Below are 10545 nucleotides of genomic sequence, written 5' to 3' on the forward strand. Positions count from 1 at the left end.
AACATAGATACAATTTCTTAGGATGTTTAAGGGCAAATTTGGAAGTAGTGATTGGACAGGGCGATTTCCTATTTTTTTCCTACATATTTTGTTGATACTTTCAAAGGATAATACTGCATAAATGGCTGAAAACATACATTTGAGCTTAAGTAAATGCTTTGAAAACTATGAAGAGATAGGAAGGGATACAACACAGGAATCAGATTAAAATTAGAAAGAGAATAGAAACTTTTCCAAAATATACATTAAAAGAAAGCCACTAAAGATATAAATGTGTTAGATACAGTGTCATTCCCTGTTACAGGGGCAGAACTTGGGAGAGGTGTTAGAGGATATCTCGATTTTGTGTGTAGCTACAATGAAATGGATAATCACTGAGGTAAGAGACTTGAGGGATGAGCAAACTGCAATGTTTATGGTTGAAAGCAGAAAAGAAAAATGACCAAGTGAGCTCAGGCATGCAGAGGGTCCCTTTGGGGCTGATGACCCCCCTTTTTAGTGAAGTTAAATACAGTCTCTTCGTGGAACTAAACTGCATACTTTACTGAGTTCTTTGTAGTAATATTCATTAGCCCAGGTGGAAAGGGGTGTGATAAAAGAAAACCAGCAGGAATGTGAAGATATCGGCCTGAGAATAAAGAATGGACTGTGATGTCAAGGCTGAAAAGGAAAGAAAGGGAAGTTAGGAAGCAGTGTCAGAAGAAACATGCAGAGGTCAAGGAACTGAAAATCTTGATGGGATTACATAATGGCTATGTCGAAGAAACCAAGTCAAAACTCTTGGGTTGTGTAGGGTTCCAGGAAAAGAATAGGAGCTTCCAATGTGATATGATTGCAGATACCTGAAGTACAGGGATGCAACAGTTACGAGATATAGTGCCCTAGGTACTGAACATGTATATTAATCTGTACATTAATGCTGTTTGCCAGCTTTCCCTAAACTGGGAAGACCATCCAACATACCTGAACAATTTTATTTTTTTTAATTTATTATTTTACATGTCGATCCCAGTTACCTCTCCCTCCCTCCCTCACTTTTACCCTCCCTGCCCTCTCACATGCACCCTAACCACCCTCCCCTTCCATCCCCCCACCCCAATTCCATATGTAGGGGAATGCCATCCATTTGGGGTCATGTAGATCTGACAGGTCATTTGAAGTAGGGAGGGACTAGGGCTTCTCTCCTGTCTCTAGGTTAAGGCAGTTATCCCTCCATGGGGGATGTGTATATCCCTGGTGCACAAAAGGACCTTGCAAACCTGAACAATTTTAAAAGTGCGTGTTTGACACAAAAAATAGCTTTACACTAAGGAAAACCCTAAGCCTGTAGATCTGTTTGCATGGCGTTTCCTCCATTCCTGCTTTTGCTTGTTACTGTTGGCTTGCTTTTCTCTACGCCTACCCTCACCTCTTCCTCTTGATGATACTCTTTCACTCATCATAATCACCTCCTAGAACTTCATTGATTCTCTAGTGGCAATTTTTCAGACCCACTTAAAATGTTGCTTAGTTCAACAATACTCATATTAGTGAATTGAGAGGGAATACATTATTCCAAATCTTAGCCCTTGGTTGTTGTACAGTGTTAGGGCAACCAACCTGTTTCGGTTTTCTTGCCTGGATAGAAGAGTAAACGTTATCTATGCATTCACCACAGATTAGCACTTCGTTTCATAAATCTAAGGAGTATTCATGAAGGTATGTTCTGTTACACAGAGTTGGTACTCTGAGGTACAATTTTATTGAAAAATTTAGCTGTAATGAAGGGAATGTCACACATGCCAGCATAGCTGATACTCCTCTTGCCCTCCAAGTCACGTGGCTATAAATAAATCCCATACCTATGCAGTGCCATCTACTGGTAGAAAAAATATTAAAGCAAATAATAAGTAGATTTAATATTCCTCTCAATAATACATTCTTCAGCTTCTGTATTTTCAATGTATTAGATTTCCAATTTTTGCTATCCTCCCCTTTACTAATTTTCTATTTGATTTAGAAAAATATAGAATTTTCAAAGTAAACATGAAACAAATTAGAAGTGTATACAGATGTTTTAACAAAGGCATGCCTTTCTGTGAATACCTTGAACTGTCTAGATTGTTTTAGGGGTTAAAAGAATTACCCTTATTCTCACTTAAATGTTCACAATGTTAAATTATTTACAATCCCAGTCAGAAAGACAAATGAAATAGCGAGACTCAAATAGTATAGGTTGTTCGTAGATGAACAGCCCCTACATGGCTTAGCTTAGCTGCATTTATTCAAGACCATTTCACTGTAAAGGAATGAGCTAAATGTATGTGTATGCTAGGAAAACTTTAAAAGAAAGAAAGAAAGAACGAAAGGAAGGAAGGAAGGAGGGAAGGAAGGAAGGAAGGAAGGAGGGAGGGAGGGAGGAAAGGAAGGAAGGAAGGAAGGAAAGAGGGAAGGAAGGAAGGAAGGAAGAAACCACTCACTTGGTATTCCTGCGTTCAGCCAGCCATGGACTTTATAAATGTCACCAAAGACTTAGACTTGAAGAATAGGCTTAAGCTTAGTATAGTCTCCAAGAAAGAGAATAGATTAAAAAGAAAATATGTCCTAATCAGAGAGGGGAAGACACTATGGAAGGTAAATTTCTAAGTAGAAGACAAATACATAAAAGAGGTTCATACAATGAATCACAATTTACCTTGGTTTAGGAGAAGTACTCCCTTTATAACAGCTTTTAATGCTGATTTCTAGCTTTACTCATGACACTAGTTTCATGGGTCACTTTTAATAGTTTGTGAATTAATTTAGGTTGTCAGTATGATAGCTGGGCATCAAGCCACATTATTGTTTAATGTTTTCAAATGACCTTCCACTAAAGCTGGAAAGATGGCTCAGCCATTAAAGACTAGGTTCACAACCAAAATATATATATATAAAAAATTAAACTAAAGAGAGGTTTTTAGTGCAATGTTTGGATTCCTTTCAGGTAATTAAATCCAATGCTTTAGAACACAGGGACTAGCATGTAAAAATCAAACAAAACACAGAAAAGCTTCTGTTGGAGCATCGGGGATATAGGCAATCTGCCTGAAATGGATTTGTTTGTTAATCACGTTGGTCCACTTTCACAAGGTCAAATCCATTCTCCTACTGAAGAATCTCATCTGTTCTGGCAGGGCAAGAAATGTTTTCTTTCACCCCCATGTGTGGCAAGAGATCATTCATCTCCGTGAGTTCTGAAGAGAAACCTTACTACATCAGAGAGAAGAGTATTCAAAGGGCATCTGATGGCCAGGAAGATAGATGGATTTCACTTTCCTGAGACAGACACTCGAATGGTAACAAGTGATAGAAAACAGCTCTGTATTTCAGGGTGGTGTGTGTTTGCTCCTGATGATTAAGCCCCCTGTGAGCCATCTGCGTTTAATGGGTTAGACCTACTTTGTAGAGCTGCTGCTTTTTCCTTCCACAGCTTTCTTATTTATTTGAGAGGAGGCTGAACTCCACTCTTTAAAGTTAAGCATGTAAGAAACCATTCCAAGAGAGTCAGAAAGAAAAGGCAAATTTATAGCCTTGTGTTGTTTTAAGCATTTAGCAATATAAATAAGAAGTGTAGATAAGTGTGTACAAGTAGAAGCGTAAGTGGCCCTGTGTTTATCTCAGTTACATTATTTGCCTAAATTCCAGAGCTGAATTAACCCAATTAGTTTATGTAACAGCTAATGCTGCTTCTCAACTAGCTATTAAGGAGGTGCCCGAGTGATGCCAGGGTGTGGGGTGCTGTTCTTTTACCTGTAAGTCAGGCCTTGGCGACTGCAATTTGTATCTGGTGATTTCTGCAGATAAAAATCAGAATCCAGTGTGGAAATCATTGTACCTGAAAGCAATGTATGTGATTGGTGATATTCATGAAATTAAAATAAACTCCTGGTTGTAAATGGTAACGATACTACGGATAGTTCTCTTTGGTCACCTCATATGGTTTCCCGGAGCTGGGTCACTTTTTACTAATATCTCTTTCGTTTTCTCTGACTTAGAAAAGTCAGCAGCTATGAGTACTCAATAAATATTTGCTGCATTGAAACGAACACTGAGGACTGGCAGGTGAGATGGGACGGTCTGGGATCAGAACACTGACTATCTTTCCAAACTGTAACCGACCCCAGCATCAGTCAAGAGTCACAGGATATAAAGAATTTCGGATCACCACACAACCAATCACAGTTGCTAAGCGGAGGCATGCAATCACCAGCTACCACCTTTGCTGGCCATTGGTTTTCATTTGTTTTCCCTTTTCATATTTAACTTTCCTACAAAAGTTTCAAAATCTGCATTAGGTATTTCTCTCTGGTAATCAAACTTTGCTTCCTTCCCTTTATGCCCTTCCTTCCCTCCTTCCTTCCTTTCTCTCCTTTTCTCCTTCCCTTCCTCCCTTTCGCTTTCTTTCTTTCTTTCCTTCTTTCTTCTTTGTTTCCTTCCTTCGTTTGAACCACAAATATATATCAACTAGAGGAAGCCTTGGAATTTTAAAGTCATCAATCAGTTTCACAGCTGGAAAGAGAAGGGGGAGATAAGACAGAGGTTCATCCATTAAACTTCTATTTACAAATTTCAGGCAACAGTGTTTGATAAAGGAAGACAAATGCTGGCTGAAAAGAGGCAAACAGTGAGTTAAATTAAAGACCCAGAGCCAGTGATTCATAACTACGTTTTTTTTTCTCTCTCTCTCTTCCCTGCAGTTGGGAGGATTTTCCCCACATTAACCTCAGAGTCTTCTGGCAGTCTTTTTCTTGGTCAGAGATCAAGGGGTACACCAGGGTGAGTGCTTGTTATTGAACTTTTCCACAGGCAATCTTCAGATGTCTATTTTGTAGTTGTATTTTCACTTTTTTATTGCCCTCTTTTATGTTTAGACCATAGTAAAAGTATATTATCTTTTATAATTTAAAATTTTCCATATTTCAACTATCCAAAATAGGACAACTATTTCTTGAACACAGTTTCTAGAGCCTGAATTTATTTTAATTCCTATTTGGGGAGTACCAAACATTTTAATTCATGAACTCAGCACATATTCACTCCATTATTTGATAATGGAGAGTTTGAAAACCATTGAAGACAACAATTATTTTTTTCCTTTAAATTTGTAAATTCTCATCTGGTTGACAAACATAACTGAGAAAATTAAAATTAGTGAAAAGTTGTATTGGCATGGTGTAGATAAGGAAACAAAGAATCAGAAGTATTTTGGTTAACACAGACATAGCTTTTGGAAATTTGCTTGGTCACATCTTGCAAGGCCTAGACATATCTCTTCTCTGTGACTATCTATGAACTATATTAGTTGCACTGTTACCTGTACCAAGGCACTAGACACTTCCTGGTTAAAGTGTAATTATCCCTTGTATTTGTTCTTCTACTCGGCCCAATAGATCAGTTTCTGTGAGTTCTTAGCAAAAGAGTGAGAGTATTAAATGCTCAATAAAATTGCAATAGGTTAAATAAAACTGAATTTAACGATTCACAAAAAGAAGGGATGATGAGGAAAAGAGCTGACCTTGACTAAGCAGCAGGAAAATTGGAACTGCTAACATTTCTTTCAGCATTTCACAGACTTCACCATAGTATTTTCCAAACACATAATTAGATTATGTCTCCTTTGTAGTTTTAAAAAAGAGCCCACAGGATAAAACAACAGATAGTACTTAGATTTAGAAACTCTATATTGACTGAGACTTTCTTTACTTATTAGATGCTGTGTCACAAAAATCATGAAGGTGAGACAAATAAATAGGAAAAGATGTGGGTTCAGATGAAACTTTATACTTTCCAATTATTGGTGTGAAAATTCCCCAGTGAGTTGATGAGCCACCTGTGGCTTCATCATGGTAGAAGTGGGGTTCCTTAGGTCTCTCTCCCACTAGGGCATTCTATAAACCATTGCTCCCCACAATGTCTGCACTGGCCTAGAGCCTCTTGACCTCTCTTTCATTTAGTCATGTGTATACACTGCAGCTGCCTGACTCACAAGGTCCTATTGTCTTCAATGCACACATTCTGCTGGCCAGAGATGGCCTAACAGATGACTACTTTACACCTTTCGGAATGGGAGACTCCTTCATGGTGAAGTTCTGTTTAAACGAAGAACACTACCATGTTGTATTGCTCTTAATGCTATGGATCTAGCAGAATCTGGTAGAGCCTTTGAATTCTTTCTTTTGTGTTTTAAAAATAATTTCTTTAAAAGGATGCTTAGTTCTCATTTTAAAATGGAACAGTATTGGGGGGCAGGAAAGATGACTCAGTGATTAAGAGCTCATAGTAGCCAAATCTGATTGTCTATTTACTAAGCTCTGGATTCTACGTAGAAACATGCTCGCTCTCTCTCTCTCTCTCTCTCTCTCTCTCTCTCTCTCTCTCTCTCTCTCTCTCTCTCTCTCTCCTCTCATATCTAAAGTATGAACTTCACTAATGGGGAGCTTTTGAGTATGAAACCATGCTTGCCAAATTACACCATGGAGGCAACCTGCAGAGAACCTCCTTTTACCTTGTGCTGGAAGGAAACCTGCTAGGTTTTTAACAGTGCTCACAATTGTTCTAGGTTGTGCTAGTAAATCTTTAAAGCAGGTATCATAGTAAATAAGAAAGAGAAACTATAAGTAATTACTAAGGAAAGATGCATATATACTATTTCTGTTCCTGTAGAGTCAGGAGCATACAGTAAACGGCACTGTGTCAGAAGATTCCAGTGATACCATTTGTTTGTAATGTGTAGTTAACTTAAAACATTAAAGATTTAAATGGTTATGTAAATATCATAACCGCTCTTCTTTACTTATTTTGTTCAAGATATTATCTCAAGGCTGAGACAATTAGGAAAGCTTTCTTCAACCCTCTATTATTCTCTCAGTGTAACAGAGGAACTAATAAGATCTTATTTTCTAGTTTTGCCGACTATATTTTACTACAGATTTCCAGGACAAATGATGACAATGTATTTATTTTCAAAGGAGACTTACTAACATTTCTTTAATTCCACAGAGCCAATGAGATTGTCACATGAGCCTGGTGACCTCGGTTCAATCCCTAGATGTAGGAAAAAAAACTCCAAAAAGTTGTATCCTGACCTCCACACATATTCACATATCACACACACACACACACACACACACACACACACACACACACACACCAGTAAAATTTTAAAGCTATAAATTAAATCCTATTTTTTACTCATTATAGTCTGAAAATATCACATTTAATCAGTTTTTTTTTAATTTTTGTCACAGAAAATGGGTTCTACTGCACAGCATTTAACTGTCTTTATACATATATCATCAATGAAGCTACCACCTGGCTTTTATAATATATGTATATAAAGAACTGAGAGGCTAAGAACAAAAATAGTACTTAATATTCCATTTTATTAAACTGATTCTGCTGCAAATTGTTTAGGCTATTCAATGTAAAACTTAAATAGCTATAAGAAAACACAATCTGTGGTTTTAATATCTAATTTCTCAAAGTAGAAATGGATTAAAGAAATAACACTTTTAAGTAATGAATGTGTATTTTTTATTTTAATCAGAAAAATGAGAATTCAACCTAACTAGTAATTAATAAATTATGATAATTCCCATCTTTCTACTGAATTATTAAGAAGGAAAAAGAATATTTATTTTTAATAAAGCTGCAAACAACAAAATTATCAAATGAAGTGCAACTTTAGTTGAAGATTGATAGACCAATATCAAGATTTCTGGTAAATTCAGAAAATTGAAAATTAAAGTACTTTATGCACACAATATAATTTAGCTTTTCTTGTTTTCCCTGAGTTATTATATAGGTGCCAATATGGTAAATCTGCAGCACCCTCACACAAACTCATAAAACAGTACTACATGGCCACAGGGTTTGTCCAGGTTAAGGCCAAGAATATAAGAAACAACTTTTAAAGCCACTCATTCAGGAAATAAATATGTAGAAGTGAGCTGTTAAGTTGCATGAACCAATGTCCAAGAGCTAAACACACTTGAACTGGGACACTCAATCTCCCATATTGTCAATAAGGAACCCAAACTTCCCCTTTCAAGTACATAAGCTCAAAATTTGCCAATACAATATCAAGTCTAGTAAATGAACATTAACTTCAGTTCAGAACAAAAGAAAGGGAGGAAGAGAGGGAGGGAGGGAGGAAGGAAGGAAAGGAGGAAGGGAGGAAGGAAGGAAGGAAGGAAGGAAGGAAGGATGAAGGAAGGAAAGAAGGAAATCCCAGGAAGGTATTTTGTTGCTTACATTCTTTGTCTTTAGCTTTTCCCTCACCTAGTACTTCCAAAGCTCATTTTTGTAATGTTGTGGCAGCTAGAATGCATAATAAAATTTCTGCCTGAAGGAAAGTGTGTTAGCTTATTAGCACTACATAATGCGTGTAATGTCTTACTCTTCTCTTACAATGTGCATCTTGGTTGATTCCATATGCACTGGGCATTTGTCCAGGAAGACTATTAATTTATGAAGGGCAGAAGCTATTATTCTACCATATCTTTCATTATTCCAAGTAGTACTTTAGATCCTGAATCTGTGGACATGTGCTACTAAATTTATACAGTATAGCAGATATAAAACATCAGTTATAAATGTACTTTGAATTGAAAAAAAACCACAGCTCCCAAAATTTCAAACTAATTACTTAATATATTATTGAATAATACTTCAAAAATCAAAACCAATAATTGGTGTGAAACACATAATTCATTCTTTTGCATTTCGTACATGTGTATATATATAGTATATATGTGATATATAGTCAAATATATGATCCATATATGTGAAAATCAAAATACCATATATACATGTATGTATGTATATATGACATCAGCCAAGAAGCTCTGAAATCTAAATTATGAAAGAAGAAAATGAAATGATCACTATTAATCTGTGACCTTTCAACAACAAACATTTTAGTTTGTAGCTTTAAATTTCAGTTCACAAATTATTATTAACTATTATTAACTATTATTAAAGGAAGTCATTTTCTTCTAAAGTATGAAAGATGCTTCACAGCTGTTTCTGAGAATCCCTTAGCAAAGCTGCTGCACCCGAGCATAATTGTCAGGGCCAAAGTTGAACAAGTTTTTCTTGGGAGCAAAACTAAAAAGGGAAAGCACAAAAGCAATAAAGAATGAAGTCACGAGGAAGTCGAGGAATGTTTGTTTAGGACAACACTCATTTCCATCATCTGCCTGATTTAAACGTTTATTACAAAAGCTGCCTAATTGCTGTGAATATTTTTCCCACTAACAAAAGACACTTCGTGGATAAAAGCGCTTTCATCAATTTTAATTTTAAAAAAAAATCCGTGTATTCCTATTCTTTACCCAAATTAGGGCTTTGCAGAAGATTGCTAAAGTCCACGGGAACCACATGAAGATCCTACCAGAGTACAAAGAGTAGATGTTGCTCTGATCTGAGCCGTGGAAGTCATCTTCGCTTCAATTAATTGACTTTGCCTTTATGCATTTAAGAATCCTTCAAGGGGGCTGACATTTCACTCATATGAAAAAGCTTGGAATGTGACAGGGGAAAGGGAGGAGAAGTAAATCAAAGAAGTGAACAGTTTTCCAGATGCAATGTATTTTTCTTCCTCCTCCTCTTCTTTTTTTAACTAGAAATTTTGGAGAGCCTCCTGACATCTTAATTCTCCACACAAAGCACAGTAGCAAAAACGCTTAAGGCATACAGCATCAAGAAACACACTGCCATGCTTCTGAGCATGCACATACCCACAAAACACACATTAATTCCAATCTGTTGCTGTGTTGATTGAAAAGTAACCCGGAATTTGCTGGATATCTACATATGCAACTCAATCAACTTTTTTTTTAAAGAATAAAATCTACATCACGTTTGCTAATGTTTCTTGGTTTGAATCACTAAGTCTCAGTCTTTATGCTGGCCTCTTCACCTAAAAGTTGCATTTATAGAAGCTGCCCCGTTGACTAGACTTTAAATCACACCAGAATATTTCAGTTGTCACCTTTAGCCACATGGTTGCAAGAAACTGCCCAGATATTTCATGCAAATTCGAATCCATTCAGAAAGTTTCTCCCCACCCCACTTAGCAGAAATTCACCAAAACATTGAAAGGTTAAAAAAGAAAAAAAAAAAGTCTTGAGACTTGAAGATAAATCTGTGCAACAGAGTTTATGACCATTGTGTCTTGGAGCCAACGCAGGGGAAATGGTGTTAGTGCTCAAAGCCCCCTGGTTCAATATCGCCTTTTTCCCCAGGGTGTTTCCTCGTTTATCAGGTATCATGTTACAAGGGATTTCTTGTTATCCACAACTAGCATAAATCAATCTATCACAGAAGGATTTGTTTAATACATTTATTCCTTTAAGAAGTTGCATGACCATATTTCATTGACTTGTACAATAGGAAAAAAAAAAAGAAACTTACTACTAAAACATAGTTTGTGGAGGCTGGTGCATGGTAAACCAATTTAGTCCTTTCAGGGGTCCATTCTTAGATTTTTAATGTTAAATAATAACAACTATTCATATAAGCTGG

Source organism: Phodopus roborovskii, unplaced genomic scaffold (assembly GCF_943737965.1).
Source record: "Phodopus roborovskii unplaced genomic scaffold, PHOROB, whole genome shotgun sequence".
In the NCBI taxonomy this organism is placed as follows: Eukaryota; Metazoa; Chordata; class Mammalia; order Rodentia; family Cricetidae; genus Phodopus; species Phodopus roborovskii.